Genomic DNA, 17,575 nt, shown 5'->3' on the forward strand with positions numbered 1-17,575 from the left:
TTGTTTTAATAAAGCAGTTGTAATAAGCCTGAATTTTTTTTTAAATTTTAATGTTTATTTTTGAGAGAGAGAGAGAGAGAGAGAAAGCGAGCAAGTGGGGAGAGGGGAAGAGACAGAGGGAGACTCAGAATCCGAAGCAGGGCTAGGCTATGATCTGTCAGCACAGAGCCTGATGCGGGGCTCAGTCTCAGGAACTGTGAGATCATTACCTGAGCTGAAGTCAGACTGTGGACTGTTAACCGACTGAGCCGTCCAGGTGTCCCAAGCTTGAAAGAAAGGTGTTTTGTTTTTTTTAAGTTATATGTCCTATGAAAAGTGAGATGTCTACTTGATGAGCCTTTTTTTTCTAACTTTAAATGTAATCAAAACCATTTACTTCCAGTAATTTTTCATAAAAAGTAGAGAAAAATTAAACTGTATTCTAAACTCTTCACATTTTAGAATATAAGAATTACATAAGAAAAATATAATATATTTATAAGAAATTCAGAAGGACATTAAGATCTGATTCAGACAGTTGTGTCCCTTTTTCCACCTGCCTCATAAGTAATTATTTTCTCAGGAAATTTACTATTATAGTTCATATCACCCTGTGCTTACTTTTGCTTATATAGTTTCACATTTTAACTTATAACCTCTCTCTGGGTTTGAAATATCATTCATTCAAAGGCATGTTTACTGTATACTTAACCTGTCCTTAAACAGTCAGCAGGAGAATATCTTTTTAAATAAGTGTTCAGTATCTGCAATGATAGAAGAGCAAAAAAGCCTTTTATGCAAGTTGAAATTTCAAGCATTGCTGTTCAACAGATACAAAGTTTCAGTTGTACAAAATGAGTAAGTTCTAGAGCCCTACTGTATATTACACCTATAGCTCACAATACTGTATTGTATCCATGAACATTTATTGAGGCTATATCTCAGGCTAAATGTTCTGATTACAATAAAAAATGATACAAATGAAATTTAACTTTAGAGTATTTTTACATATTTGCATAAATATAGTAATGCATTTCTACACAGTTCTACACAGCTTTTGCAGAATCCTAAAAGTAACCATCCTATTTTTGCCTATCCTTCAGTGACTGCCTGTTCACTTTCTTTTTCTTCTTTATATATTTATTTTGAGAGAGATGGAGACACCATGAGTTGGGGAGGGGCAGCATGAGAGGGAGAGAGAGAATCCTAAGCAGGCTCCGTGCTGCCAGCATAGAGCCTGATGTGGGCTCCAATACATGAAGCTGTGAGATCATGACCTGAACCAAAACCAAGAGTCGAATGCTTAACTGACTGAGGCACACAGGGTCCCCTGACTGTTTACCTTCTATCCTACCAATACAATTTGTTTGTTGATTTAATTTTGACTTTTACATTCTCCGACTGAACCTGCCTGTATAATATAGATATTTTCAATTCAAAGCTAGAAACAAATTTATAAATATAAAAGGTAGCTAACAAAATTGTCCTGTCCCTGAATAAATGTGTTTTGAACTGTACACACAATGTCAACAAACTTAACTTTCATTGTGGCTTCAATTATTTTCAAGGTCAACTTAAAACAATTTTTTAAAAATATTTATTTATTTTTGAGAGAGGGAGAGTGAGACAGAGCATGTGCAGGACAGGGACAGACAGAGAGGGAGACACAGAATCTAAAGCAGGCTCCAGGCTCTGAGCTGTCAGCACAGAGCCCAGTGTGGGGCTTGAACTCACAGACCATGAGATCATGACCTGAGCCGAAGTCAGATGCTCAACCGACTAAGCCACTCAGGAGTCCTTCAGGGTCAACTTTTATCTCAGTTCAGTTTCTATGAATATATCTCCTTAATGGTTTGATAGGGATGTGGTAGATCCTAATGAGTCATGTGCTCCACCTTCTTAGATCTGGATGCTATTAACTGTGGAGTGGGTCAGCCAAACAAAACTAAATCTTTCATAGGCCTCATTCCGTAGAGGTGATGCTTACATGATTCACTCAATGTGGCTAAATGATACTGAGTATAAATTTGTTTTTGAAAAAAAAAATTAAATGGTTATTTACTTTTGAGAGAAAGAGAAACAGAATGTGAGCAGGGGAGGGGGAAGAAGGAGGAGGACACAGAATCCGAAGCAGGCTCCAGGCTGAGCTGTCAGGACAGAGCCCGATATGGGGCTTGAACTCACAAACTGTGAGATCATGACGTGAGCTGAAGTTGGATGCTTAACCCACGGAGCCACCCAGGTGCCCCACTGAGTATAAATTTTTATTGTTAATTGAAGTACTCCTTTTTTTAAAAAAACATTGTTAATGTTTTATTTATTTTTGAGAGAGAGATAGATACAGCATGAGCAGGAGAGGGACAGAGAGAGAGGGAGACACAGAATCTGAAGCAGGCTCTAGACTCTGAGCTAGCTGTCAGAGCAGAGCCCAACACGGGGCTCGAACCCACGAACCATGAGATCATGACCTGAGCCATACTTGGAAGCTTAACCGACTGAGCCACCCAGATGCCCCTGAAGTACTTCTTTTTAGCAATTCTGAAGGATCTCCTCTTACCTTGTATTTTATAAAGATGACAGGGGATGATTTGAGAACCAACTCATTGAGTAAATCTCATGTAGATAAGCTATAATTAGTATTTATGTACATATGTTTATATAAGCTTCAAAGCTTTACATCATGGACAATCATCACTGCAGTATGCCTCCAATGTTAGCTATTAAAACTACAAATCCTACTTTATTAAGGTGTATGTTAAATTACCATTTTTCAAGCCTTCAAAACAATATTCTATATGCACATAAATTCTGAAATGCATGTTCTCAATTCATGTTATTTTAACTCTCAAAATAAAATTAATATTGTGCCATATTAAATCAAAGCAATGGAACAGAACACTTCTTTGTTTCTATGTCTTACCTCTTTTGAAAAATCCCTAAATTAAATTTTGCATCAGGACTGCAAGGGCAAATATCTGTCCTGGTTCCGATCCATTGTCTATCCTATCTAAACTTCCATTTTTAAGTTCCTATGCCTATCTAGTTCCATTTATTAGTCAATAAATTAATTAATTTATTGGTTGATTAGTCAGTACGTTAATACATTCATTCAACAAATATTTATTGACTACCTACTATGTGCCAGGTAGTAGTTTAGGTTTATCGGACTCAAAAGGGAATTGATCAGACCAGCATCCTACCCTTGCAGAGTTTACACTGTTTGAACCAGAGCTGAAATGCTAAGTATAATGAATGCTATGAATCTCTGTATGCAGTTTCACAGTATTTAACCTTTGCAGAGCCAACTTTTCTAAACATCTAAACTATTTCCTTTCTTGATATTTGTAACATCTGTACAAATGATAATGATATGATGTTCTTCTTGTGTAAATGCCTGATGCAAAAAAAGAAAAAAAAAAAAAAAAAGCCTGCCACAAAATACCTTCTGACCACTTGGTAAATCTTGTTAGGAGTAGGATAACTGCTTGTCTAGAGTATGGACTGTGCATCTTTTGAAGAATAACTTCCCAGTTCCTCAGAAGCCGATGGTTGTTTCTCTTGTCTTGTAGGCGTACACCCCCATCACCTAACAACTGGAATTGAAATTACACATTTGTTGTTTTGCTGGGCTTTTGTTGTTTAATTATTTTCTGTTCACTGAGATGTGGGTTATACTACCAGCCTTTGTAACCAATGGACAGTTATTGACTTACTCTCTGGCTGTAGTTAACTAGCTTGTTTCTAGATAATAAAATAACTTAGTTGTCATCGTTCTCCAAGAAGACCTATGCTATATAATATGAAAACAGTATTGAAAATGTTAGTGTAATTTCTTACTTTTGAACATCAATTAGACGTTATGACCTACATAACAAGTGCATTTTATTTACTTCATATTTTTAGTATATTCTTCCAAATTGTGTAATTCACTAGACTTAAGACTTTTGTATTATGGTATTTTGCAGTAGAGTTCAAAAGACATTTGTTTTTACACACACGCTTTGTAATATTTTTCTTTTAAAAAATTAAATGATAATATTTCTTTTAGGACATATCTTCATTTTTGTTAATTAAAAGATAGGAGGGTAGAAAATATTAACAAAGAGTTCCAAGTAACACATTAGAACACTAAATATCTTTCTTGAATATCAAGGAATTCTTAGAAAAAATAAATACAACAAAACTAAACCACCTAGTAATTGTTCTCTTCATCAAATATAGTTCTTAAAGAAACCAGGTCAAACCCTCTGAGAATGTCAGAGTAATACTCTCCTCTCCTACCACAGTAAACCTTAAATAAATTCATAACACACCTTACAAGGATAGTAAGCAATCAGTCAACATGTACGAATGTATGCATGTAATAGAATTCTAATTGGCCTCTTTATCTTTCTGGTTTTGCCTTTTTCTTTTACTCTCTTAAGTTTTTTGTTTGTTTTCTTAAATGATCATTATAACAACTGTGATCAGTAGTCTATGACATATTTTACTTTTATAATGCCCTTGAACTTATGTCATTAAATAATATATGCTTTTATTTTTTTAAAATTTTTAATGTTTTATTTATTTCTGAGAGAGAGAGAGTGAGAGACAGCGTGAGCAGGGGAAGTTCAGAGAGAGAGGGAGACACAGAATCTGAAACAGGCTCCAGGCTCTGAGCTAGCTGTCACCACAGAGCCCAACACAGAGCTCAAACCCACGAACCGTGAGATCCTGACCTGAGCTGAAGCCAGACGCTTAACCAACTAAACCACCCAAGTGCTCCTATAATATACACTTTTAAAAATAATATAAGTAATTTAAAATAATAATAATAGACAATGTTTATATAAATAAAATTTAATAAAATGCAACTGTATGTATTGTGGTGACAACTTCTTTATTTTTGAAAATAGCTTTTTTTCCTTTTCTTTTGTATTTAATTTTGACTTTTATCAAATACATAACACGCACACAGTTAAAAAAAATCAAGTGAAACAAAAATAACATTCTTCTGCCTTGTATCTTCCTACCACCCAGGCCAGCTATATAGAGATTATAAGTTTCTGGTATTTATATCTACAATTTTTATACATCCAAAATTGTAAATGATATGCTTGTTGCTATTTCTTGATTTATTAATTTTTAAAATTAATTTTGAATAATAAACATGGAGAAACTAGTGGGAGAGAAATGCATGCAAATAAAAAAGTGAATACAGTTTGGAGCACCTGGGTGGTTTAGTTGGTTAAGCATCTGACTCCGACTCAGGTCATGATCTCACTTTGTGATTTCGAGCCCCGTATTGGGCTCTGTGCTGACAGCTCAGAGCCTGGAGCCTGCTTTGGATTCTGTGTCTCCTTCTATCCGTGCTCCTCCCCCACTTGCACTAGGATTCTCTCTCTCTCTCTCAAAAATAAATAAACATTAAACAAATTTAAGTGAATAAAATCTAAGCTAACATATGCTATAGTTGATGTCTGAATAGAGTGTTTTGGGTCCATAAAGAATAGGTAGGCATTTTAGGTCTCCTGCTCTGGGAAACAGTGTGGAACTTCCTCAAAAAATTAACAGTAGAACGAACACCCCTATGACCCAGCAATAGCACTGGTAGGAATTTACCCAAGGATACAGAAGTACTGATGCATAGGGGCACATGTACCCCGATGTTCATAGCAGCACTTTCAACAATAGCCAAATCATGGAAAGAGCCTAAATATACATCAACTGAAGAATGGATCAAGAAGATGTGGTTTATATATATAATGGAATACTACACGGCAATGAGAAAAAATGTAATCTGGCCATTTGTAGCAACGTGGATGGAACTGGAGGGCCTTATGTTAAGGAAATAAGTCAGGCAGAAAAAGACAGATACCATATGTTTTCACTTATATGTGGAACAGGAGAAACTTAACAGAGAATCATGGGGAGGGGAAGGGGAAAAATAGTTAAGGAGAGGGAGGCAAACCACAAGAGACTCTTAAATACTGAGAACAAACTGAGGGTTGATGGGGGTGGGGGAGAGGCGAAAATGGGTGATGGGCATGGAGGAGGGCACTTGTTGGGATGAGCACTGGGTGTTATATGGAAACCAACTTGACAATAAACTATTTTAGAAAAAAAGAATAACTATTGTTTATGCTGCCATTACCAGTAAACGAAACAATGCTCATCTTTCTGTCACCTATTCTTGCCAACACAGTATAGAATCCAGCATTCAAACATATACTATTCTGATGGCAGAATGTGGTAGTTCATTGTTTTTTTAATTTGTCTCTTCCTAATACCTAGTGATTTTGACCATTTCGAACTATACTTGACAGTTTTTCTGGCTTTCCTTTTTGAGAAGCTGCCTTTTGAGGGTTTTTGCTCATTTTTTATTGGTTTTCTCTGAGTATGTATTTTAATATTAATTCCTTGTTGGTTTTAGGTCTTCTCTCAGTTTATTTATAAAATTTATCTATGGTATCCTTCACTGAAAAAATTCTCATTTGGTTTGACCAAATCCATCAGTTTTATGCCTTATTATTTTAAGCCTTTTTTTTTTTTCAGAATTAGGTTTTAATTCTAGGTGTCAGAAAGAATTACCTACATTTTTCTATTAGCTTTGAAAGGATAACTTTCACATTTAAAGCTGTTTAGTCTCATTGGAATCCAAATTTGTATATGGTATAAAATAAGAAGATAAGTTTATTTTTTTCCATATTCTGAGACTGTTTTTCTTTCTCTATATAATGAGACAACACCAACCTTTTCTTTTACTTTGTGATAGTACCCTTATTATATATATAAGACTTCCACTGACATGTGGGTTTATTTCCGAACTCCATTTTCCAGTGTCTGCACCTGGCATTGGTAGTAAGCCTAATATTTGGTAGAATAGATTCCTTCTCTCTGTCCTTTATTTTTGATGTTAATTTTTTTATTAATAGACATCTATAGTATATGCTTTTAAAACAAGTTTGTTGATTTCTTTAAAAATCTGAAATTACAGATTAATTTAGGGAAAATTAATATCCATGAATTCGAGGAGAAAGTAAATCAATATGGAATTAGGAAATAATTTAGATTGCTACATATTAAAAGAAATCTGCTTGTTTTAGTGACATATAGCAGGCAAAAAATAATTATGAAAGAAAATTAACACAAAGAAAGTCAAGAATGGAGCCTGCTCTTGTGCAAAATTTATCATTAAGAGAAAAATGAACAACAGAAGGAATAGAGAAAGACTACTAGAATGTGAAGAATGGGCATTTGAATTACCTTAATTTTTGTGACTTTGAGTTACCTTGATAAATAAAATTATGGTTTCAAACTATGCTTTGCAGAATACCTAAGACTTTGTGGAATGCCCCCGACGTACCTAGAGAAAGAACAATGGTGATGTGGTAGTGAATATTGAGAGTCTGGTTCAACCAGAATGCTTCGTTGTTACCTGAATAATAAGTTGACCCCTCACTAAGATTTCATTGGAAAAAAGGACTTGTAGCCAAAAGTGTTTGGGAACAATTTAAATAGAATTAGTGAAATGTCTAAATGCTCAACAAAGATGGTATATGATGTCATCCATCCCTTTAAATGCCTCTGGAAAGCATTGCTAAGTGAACACAGGACTCTCTACTAGACTCAGATTTAATCTCCATACAGATTTCCATGTGGTCACTACCAATCAGTCAGAGTTGGTGTGTGAATCAAAACCCATTTGTTACCTATATATGACTAACTTCTGTAATTTTGTTGGACCTTAAAAACACTTTTGAAAGATTTGAGCTAAAACTTTCAGATTAAAGAAGGAAGAGGCTAGAAAAGAGAGTGGTTAAATAGGAACTGGGTCTAGGATACATACTCACATTAAGTATTAAGGTAATAGCCCTTGTTTGCAATTATGAGAAAATGCTTATTACCAATTTGTTAATTGTGGAAAGGCCTTCAAAGCTCATTATGTATGTGTTGAAGATGCAGTTGAAATCAGTCATGTTTTCAGTTGGGAATCTTGACCCATAAAATAACTGTATTCTATAAATTATAAAATTTAATCACCAAAAGTTTAAACCTGTCAAATCAATGTAAGAGTGGGAAATAAAATCTGCATCTCATGGAAATGAATCTCATGCTGTCTCCGTGGTCCTTGCTTGGACCAAATAATGGCTTTTAAACTTCTCTAAATTAAAATGTAAAAAAGCATTTCCATGCATATTTGAAGAGTTCCAAAGCAATTAATGCATTAACTATTAACTTTATTTGAGGTTGAGTATGTTTTATGTTCTCTGAAGTCATTGAACTAATTGTGACATAAATTTAAAATTAATTTTTGAAGCAGTGACCATTATTTGTCTCTGTTAACAGGGCTATTCTAATGTGATGCTGGGATTGAGTTCACCTAGTTCACTCCGTATCAAGGTTGACTCAGAAGTCCTGTAGAAGATCTGAAAGAAATAAGTAAGTGACTGTTTAGTAATGATTCTCTTTGGTTCATTGTGCTTATGTCTGCTTTTCTAGTATTTATTTTATTCTTTAATTTTTTGGTTAGGTATCTTTATCCAAAAGTTAAGAAAGTGATCAGTAAACCACAGAGACTTGTCAAGTAGGACTAAAGGAATATTCATCCTCTTGCCCATCCCATTTCAGTCTTTGCTGTGCTTTCTCTTCCTATTAAGTTGGTTTCACTTTTTAAAAAAATTATCATGGATTTATGTGGAACATGAATTTGGTTCTGAAATATTGAAAGGATTAGTCAAGAAAAGCACCTGGATTATTTTCAGTTATGATTATGTGGTCTTTTATATAATGATATTTTCAGTATTTATTAAGATTGAGTTGATATTGAGGTTTTTGGGAGATGTAGGAGTGCCAAAAAATAAAGAGAATAACATACTAGTAATGATTTCTTTTTTAAGCTTTGATTTTCTTATAAACGTTTTGAGATCCAGCAAGTCAGCTGTTTAGAAAGCATTTGTTTCCTTTTTAGTGTTACATTTCTTTAAATCTAATAGGAATTTTCCTTGATATTTATAGTGTCAATTTAGAGAATTTTAATACCATTGTTTGGTACAAAGCAAGGGTCACAGACATGGCATGGGATGCATTTCCAAAAGATGTAGATTGATTTCCCACTCTTACTCAATATATCATGGTTCTGCAACATTATTTTTTTCAGTGTCACCACTGAACTGTGATATCATTCAATTAAGATTCAGCCACCTATTGGTGTAAAAATATAATTATAAAAAGAAAATTAAAAGAAACTTTAGGTGAAGAGTTTATATCATTTCTCATCTAGACTCCGCACCCCCCTGCCAAGTAGAAGGGAACCATGGTGTCTGATTGCTCCTGAATTCTTTTTTCTTTCTTTCCCCACTCCAGAATTCTTTATTAAAGGGTTCACTGAAAGTATATGTATGACAAGCCTCAGGACCCTCACTGTTCTGCTTATGTTGTTTTATCCCTTTCTAAAACTTTTTCCAGATGAAGGCTCCATATCTTCCATAAGAGATATTTTTTCAGTCTGCTTGACTTTTATAGTCAAATAGTTTTCGGGCAGTTTACCTACTATTTTGCCTATGGACCCCTTGTTTTCTACCAAATTTATTTTGCCAGATATACAAACAAAATGATTCCACACTTATTTATTATTTAAGATTTTGAAGCACTTTGACAACTTTTCACTTCATTTTACTCCTTCACTAAACTCATTAGTTTTACTCTTGCATTGCTTATGACCTAAGGATGATATTATTATCCTTGTTTATTAGTATGTGGAGAAACTAAAATGTGAGTGATTTGGTAAAGGTGATATACTTTGTTGTGATTTTACAGCTAATAATAAACAATTAGGTATTACTAGAAAAGTATCTGCTAAGGCCTAATATTTTCTCTCTGGGTTATATAATTTATGGCTACTGTAGACAATGGTGATGTTGATATAATACTTAAATTCTCATTTTTGAGTAAAGGGACATTTGTTTTAATAATACTAGGGGGATTTAAGATTTATAAGTGGGACAGTGAACATCATGGAACCATGAAAGAAATGATTTTTGAAAAACAGAGTCTTTTTCCCAGAAGGGAAGCATAATTGTGTTTGAAGTTAGTTCTGAAAATCTGCTTCTGGAACTTGCTAATTAGACTTTTCCTGGTCATAGGCATATAGTAGTTTTTATATTTTTAACTGAAGACCAACCACATATTGGTGGAAATAATGCATATGCAAAAGGCAGTGATTCTTCTTAATGAAAAAATATCCGAAACAGTGTTTTTCCTTGGGAATACGTAGAATTTATGGATCCTAGAGCTGGAGGTACCATGATAAGACAAGAGGGGGATGACCGAGAGGCAAGGGTTTGGGATTCAGGTAGATAAGGCTTTGGATCCGTGCAGCCATTTGATAGCATTTTTAATCAACCTTGGTTAACTTCCTTAAATCTTTGCACATTAGTTTTCAAACCATAAAAGCAGGGACAGATAAAACTATTTGTTAGATTATTGTAAAAATTTAGCACTTAATTTATAGCTATTTTCAAGACATATTCATTTTTTTTTTCAGTTTCTACTACTGTGTTCCAACCCCTCCCCAAATCCCAAAAGTGAATACTTAGTTGAGTCTTCCCATTTTTAAGCAGTTTGTTTCAGCATTATCCCCATTTTGTCTCTCAGAGAGGTTAAATAACTTGCCCTAGTCTATACTTCTAAAGTGGGAACTAATATGTTGTTTCATGCAACTTGCAGCTGAGACTGTATGTAAGTCACTGGGTGGTTGAGTGAATGTGTATGTATGTGTGTGTTTTACTCCATCATAGTGACAATTATTTTCTGAGTTTCTGTTGTAGGAGTATTAAATCCAATTAAAATATAGAATTTAAATATTTCAGTGTACTAGAAATAAACTTTATTCTCAATCTTAGAGAAATTAATGTAAGTTTCACAAATACTTGTTAAAAAGCAAGCATCATACATGACAAAACATTTGCTCAAATTTTCAAGTCATTGAGAAGAAAATTGAGTCTACAGGAAGCTGATTTGGCTGAGGAGGGTCTGGGTGAGTGATTCATGTTCATGGCACACTGACATCCATTAACAAAAAGTAGCAGGAACAAAACTGCAGAGAGAGAGGCTACAGAGTGGAGCTGTTGAGAATGCAAGCTTGCAAATCAGATCGCTTAGATCTGAATTATGGGTCCATGGCAAATTTACTGTCTGTGGAAACTTGGACAAACCATTTAAACTCTCTAATCCTTAATTTCTGAATTGAGAAAAAGAAGATAACAGTTCTTCACTTCATAGAGTAGATTTGAGGACTACATTTGTGAATTCATACAAAGGACATTGTAAGCATTAAAAGAAATTAGTTGTTTTGTTTCCTATTGTATTAGTTTCACCAGTTGACTGTAGTTTCAGGCTATTTAGCAAATATGCTGCGTAACTTTGGGCAAGGAGATGGTAAAAATGGGTTACTTTTGTAAATGTGCTCTCTGTGTTTTGGTTAGCATGTGTATTAGTTTTCTATTGCTATGTAACATATTACATGTTTAAAAGCTTAAAACAGACTTTTATTAAATCAGTTTCTACAGATTAGGAGTCCAGGCATAGCTCAGCTCAGGGTATTGTCAGGCTGCATTTGAAATACTGGCCAGGCTGCATTTTCATCTGGAGACTGTGGTTGTTTTCCAAACTCACTGGTTTGGGCCAAATCCTACATCAGGATTGTAGGACTGAGATGGTCAAGAGGCCGTCCGTGGTTCCCATGCATGTGACCCTCTCCATATACAGTCCACACTATAGTAGCTTGCTTTTTGAAAGCAGTAGGAGAGCCTCTACTATATGAGAGCAAGATAAAGCCATACATACATATAAGTATGTGAATTTGAGTATGTGTATATGTATTAGTATAATCATTGATGTGCCATCCCATTGAAGCAAGTCATAGTCCTACTCACATGTAAGAGGATAGAATTACAGAGTATGAACTTGGGGGCCACCCTAGGATCCGTCTGCCAAAGCATGTTAAACTTATCTTAAAATTCAAATAACCCATGATTTTAGATGTTTTCCAGTTTATTTATTTCTGAGAGGGAGTAGAACATGAATGGGGGAGGGGCAGTGAGAGGGAGACAGAATCCGAAGCAGGCTCCAGGCTCTGAGCTGTCAGCACAGAGCTCCACACGGCGCTCATACTCACGAACCGCGAGATGATCTGAGCTGTAGTCGGATGCTTAACTGATTGAGCCACCCAGGCGCCCCAATTTTAGATTTTTACAATTATGTACTATTTAATAAAAAGGAATATTGTTCTTATTGTAAACTTACATTCTCAGTTATGCTTAATAGTGTGACTCCCAACAGATCATTCCTCCCGGTTAACTAAGATTTATTATTATTTCATGCCAGCTAACCTCAGGCTAAATGCAGCCTACCCTGGTGTTTAATACTCTTCAGAATCTGACAAAGCCCAAATACTAACCTTTTCTCCCCATTACACCTATATGCCTACCTTGAATCCCATGCCTTTCACTTTCCCTCATTTCTGTCAATTTACAACCTATTGTTTCTTTGACTTTCTCCATCTCTTTAAAGCACATTTACATCTCTATCTCTTCCATTTTACTTTTTTTGTTTCTTCCCTCCTGTTCAGCCAGCCTACGACTTTTCATGTATAGTATCATATCTGTCTTATCTGCAGCCTTGCCTATAATAGTATCCTAAGAAGTGTTTACTAAATATATGTACCTTCTTCATTTAAAACCGTGGTCAGTTTGGCCATGTGTAGCAACATGGATGGACCTTGAGGGTGTTATGCTGAGCGAAATAAGTCAGGCAGAGAAGGACAAATATCATATGTTTGCACGTATAGGAGGATTAGGAGGAACTTGACGGAGGACCAAGGGGGAGAAGAAGGGCGGAAATGGTGGGGGAAAGGGAGAGAGGCAAACCATGAGAGACTCTTGAATTCTGACAAAAACTGAGGACTGATGGATGTGGGGGGGGAGGGGGGGATGGGCATGGAGGAGGACACTTGTGGGGATGAGCACTGAGTGTTATGTGGAAACTAATTTGACAATAAACTATTTGTAAAAAAAAAAAAATAAAAATAAAACCGTGGTCAGTTTGATAGCCTTTTCACTTTGAAAATTATATTTGAAAAGGCATTCTTCATAAATTATCCACTTTTACACTGACTCAGTAATCTGAAGTGTATCTCAAACAACCTTTATATTGCCTTTAAGAATCCATTGCAGCATACACATTTGGAATTGATTGCACAGAGGAGAACATGAATGATTGGGGTACAGGAGGTGGGCTGTGGTAAGCAGCCTTGAAGATGTTCCTTAATGATCCTGTCTCCTAGTTTTCACACACTCTTATTTTTCCTCCCATGTTTACCAAAGTTGGTCCATGTGGCTGATAGAATATGGCATAGTGATGGTATATTGCCTTTCAGATTAGGTTATACAAGACATTAAGACATCTCTCTGGGGTGTTCTTTTTCTATTGTTTCTGTCTCTCTGTCTTTCTCTCTTTTTCTCCCCTTCTCCCTCTTTCTTCTTTTCCCTGTTCCTTTCTCCTTTTTTTCCCCTCTCTCTTTCCTTCTGTGTCTCATGACTAGCTCTGGGAAAGGCCAGCTGCCATAGAGAAGTCCATGTGATGAAGAACTAAGCCCTCTGGCCAACAGACAGGGAGGAATTTCCCTGACAAACCATAAGGCTAAACCATCCAGCTGAACTACTCCTGGATTCCTGATGCTCAGAAACTGTGTGAGATAATAAAGTTTTCCTGCATACTAACCTGCTAAGTTTGAGAGTGATTTGTTTCATAGCAATAGATAATTTATGCATTATATATTTTACCCATAAAATTATTTCCATAGATTTCATCACTGTTCTTGGCTTTCTGGGGAATAAATACAAGGATTCATAGTATACTGCATACACCCTGTCTAAAGTAAATGTAATTTGATAAGTGTGTATATTGGTAAGATAGGCAAGTGAGTAGAAAATGTGAAATGTTTAGATTTCACCCATAATACTGATTTTATAATATGCAGAGTTCCCTTGTAATCTCTTTCTTACCCACTGATCACATCAGTTTTGGATAATTGTGCTTTCTAGGGGCTGGGTAGGTCTGGGTACTGATCTGATACTGGTTCTTTTATATAAGAGCTATTTGAGATAGTTAAAACCACTCTTACTTTTACAAAATCTGAACTTGAAGAATGTATTCTACTAACCTATCATACTAGTTTCTGTTTTTCTTTACTGTTCTTATAGAATTGTAAAGGACAGAGTTATATAGCAGCATCTAGATATATGTACACATCTTTGGGATATTATGCTTTGAAATGTAGAATTCACTAGAAAAATAATACATTTGGTTTCCGGAAAAGTGAGTTGAGAAGTATGTGTCTGTAAGTAATAGACCAACATTTTTTAAATAAACTCACATTAAATCATCATTACAATTTCATTCTTATTGGTAATACTGTGATCATAGAACCTGGGAAAAAATACAGCCTTCTATTTAAAAATGGTAGAAACTTATTCCTATCAAAAAAAGAGAGAGTTTACATTTATAATTTTAGATTTGTGGTTTAGAGTGATCCACTAGTAAAATTTCTGGTACCATTATACCAAATAGCAAAATATGGATTTTAACTGGCCTGCTTTTCAATTCAACTGAACATTAAGTACATTTTTAATGGTCTTATTTGCTGGGAAGAACACCATTACAATAATCTGCTTTTTACAGCCCATATCAAATATGAACCAGCATCACTTATTACGAAGTTTGTGCTTTGGGAGACATTTTCACGGCATCTATCAGTATTGCCCCACATTTCTTGGAATTAGTCTTTAATGATATCATTTTCCAAAATGAGTTGTTGCTCAAACTCACTGATTGTTTTGTGGTTAAAACCTAATCTGGCAGCTATATTTAAAATGTCATACAAATTTGTAAGGAAAGGTCCTTCTGGAAACTACATTATATTAGGAATTGTATGAAAATGTAGAAGAACTGTCGTGCAGCTTGGCATTTTATTTTTTTATTTTTTTGTTTTTCCCCCCTATATAATATCTGAGGGGTGAATAAAAAACCCATTTTTAACTGTTGGCAATTCCAGTTTTTACTATTGTCTGCTGGAGAACAGAGGACTATTACTGTAAGTGTCATGTAAAATAAAGTTAGTCTGAAGCTTTCTTTTAGCTGTCAGCCTTATTAAGGAGCTCTTCATGTGTTGAACCCAGCACCTGGCATTGTATAAGTGATGCATGCAAGAGCCTGGGGAGAGCTTTCTTTCTCTTCACTGTGGCTTTATTAGGTCTTGCTCACATTTTCACTGTTACTCTGCCTTATCCAACTTTCTAGCTGCAACTCACAGCACAGTAGGCCTAATATAGGCTGACGCCTTTGCCTGAAGGCTGATTGAAACTTGTGTCTCAGAGTTGCTAATGCTCACTGAACCATTTTATTGAAGATAAAGTAAATAAAATAGATTGCCATATGAGAATTCTCTGAAATCAAATGGAATAATTTGGCAGGTTTAAGCCCATGAAGAAGGCAAAGCAGTGAAACAGATGCGAATACTTTTTATGTTCAGTAGATCAAGGGATACATATTCTTGCTCTGTTGGGCCTAAATATTCATTTTTGTCTCCACAATTAAATGTTAACCATAATTCTCAATTGCCATATTATTTTTGGTCTTAAACAATGGGTCCTCTGTAGGAGAGTAATGTGGATAAAAACTTTTGAGACTATAATATTGTGATGATTTTTTTTCTTTGTCTTTTTCTGCTTAAGCGCATGGATCAGTAGCCTTAGAGAATTTAATAAACAACACAAATGAATGGATTTGCCAAAGTGCACTCTAGAATCTTAAGGTTGGAAAATAACAGTAGGTCTTACCTTACTAAAAATGCTAGTAATCTTGAGTGTCTCCATTCATTAATTAAGAGTATGTGCTCACATGAGAACAACCATTTTTATAAATAGTCCTTTGAAGTTCTTTTGCTTTTTGTTTTTTTTGACTACAACTGTGAGGTTTATAGAAAGAATTTTAAAATATATATTTTGTTTAAAAGATACATTTTGAAATAATTTGGGAGGAAAGAAGAAGTTAAAGAGAACTTAGCATCTCGAATTCTATGAAATTATAAGGACAATAGCATATGGTACCATATAATATATATTGACATATTTAATTTGTGAATGACAAAGATTTAAGCACTTGCAGGAAGATGTGTGAAAACTCTAATGCAGAGAAATGAAGATCTCTTATTTGATTGCCTGGGTCAGATTAAAAGTAAATATTTATAGAAGAGAGATCAATAAAAGGGTTTTGTTAGAAAGTTTCTGAATTTGCTAATTAAATACAGCATTTCTCTTCAAACTTACAGAGAATCTGTCACATACTTTCTTCTATAATCTCTCTTGTGTTTTTAACAAATTCAAAATAGCTTTAGATTATATGCTTCTTAAATGTACAATTGAGTTTTAAAAGTTTTCTTTAAATTTTTTAAATGTTTTATTTCTGAGACAGAGAGAGAAAGAGAGAGAGAGAGAGAGCGAGCGAGCAGGGGAGGGTCAGAGAGAGAGGGAGATACAGAATCTGAAGCAGGCTCCATACTCTGAGCTGGCTGTCAGCACAGAGGCCATTGCAGGGCTCAAACCCACGAACCATGAGATCATGACCTGAGCTGAAGTCAGACGTTTAACCAACTGAGTCACACAGGTGCCCCTTAAAATTGTTCTAATACATTTTATTCCTTTGTTTCTTAGTTAATGATTCATGCTTACTTTTTAGTTAGATCCATTACAGTATATTTTCTTGTCTCTAGGTATCCAATGGCTCATCAGCTCTCACAACTGTGACTGTTTATATTATCATGATTTCTACTAACTGTCATCAATTAAATGCAAAGCACACGTTATATTCTTATATAAACAAGGAGCCGTCTTAAAGAAATATTTGACACTCCTTTATACTCTTGTAAACAATGTTAATCTATCGAGAACTGCTATTTCTTAACCATAAATTCGACCTTTTCCTCTAGGATTCAGTCAGTCTCAGGGTGCAGGGTGTCTTGGACAGCATGTGGGACTGAACAACAGTAAACATGCTCCATATTTTCCTGTGAGTGAACTGAAAACTGTGCTCACATTTCAGTTTGTTTTTCAGATAGTAAAGCTGAAAGTATAACTAATTATTCAGTACCAATTAAGTAATTTTATATTCTTAGTGTTCTAGTACCCTCTATTTCATATTTACCTTCCTTGTTATATTCTGTACATATGTCTCTCTGGTTAATCAGAAATGTTGAAGTACATTCCTCTACCCAGAACTACGTGTCATTTATTCTGGACTCCAACCGTTTATCTCCTTTGAGATTTTGGTTTTCAGCGTGAATTTGCCTTCAGTAAGTCACAGTTAAGAAACGGTTTTTCGAAATAAGGAGAGCATTATGCTGAGATCCTGAGAAGCTTTAATCCCTTTAACAATATACTCTAGACATTTAGCAACATGCCAAACTGCAAGTAAGAGGAACTTAGAGGAGGTGCATTTGATGAGTCAGCTCCTGAGTTCACCTTAGATTTCCTTATATACTACCTTGTCTCTGGCCACC

The 17,575-nt window shown here is 35.1% G+C and overlaps 1 protein-coding gene across 7 annotated transcripts in view; it reads left to right on the top strand.

Moving 5' to 3' along the window:
• The window catches only part of FOXP2 (forkhead box P2), a 583,386-nt gene that overhangs the window by 159,618 nt on the left and 406,193 nt on the right, over nt 1-17,575 (top strand). For all 7 annotated transcript variants that reach the window (XM_039250276.1, XM_039250275.1, XM_039250281.1 and 4 more), the window contains one exon: nt 8,308-8,400. The gene's annotated coding sequence lies outside the window, so the exon portion shown is untranslated. The remainder of the gene's footprint in view (nt 1-8,307; nt 8,401-17,575) is intronic.

Source organism: Hyaena hyaena, unplaced genomic scaffold (genome assembly GCF_003009895.1).
Source record: "Hyaena hyaena isolate Hyena2069 unplaced genomic scaffold, ASM300989v1 scaffold_365, whole genome shotgun sequence".
NCBI lineage: Eukaryota > Metazoa > Chordata > Mammalia > Carnivora > Hyaenidae > Hyaena > Hyaena hyaena.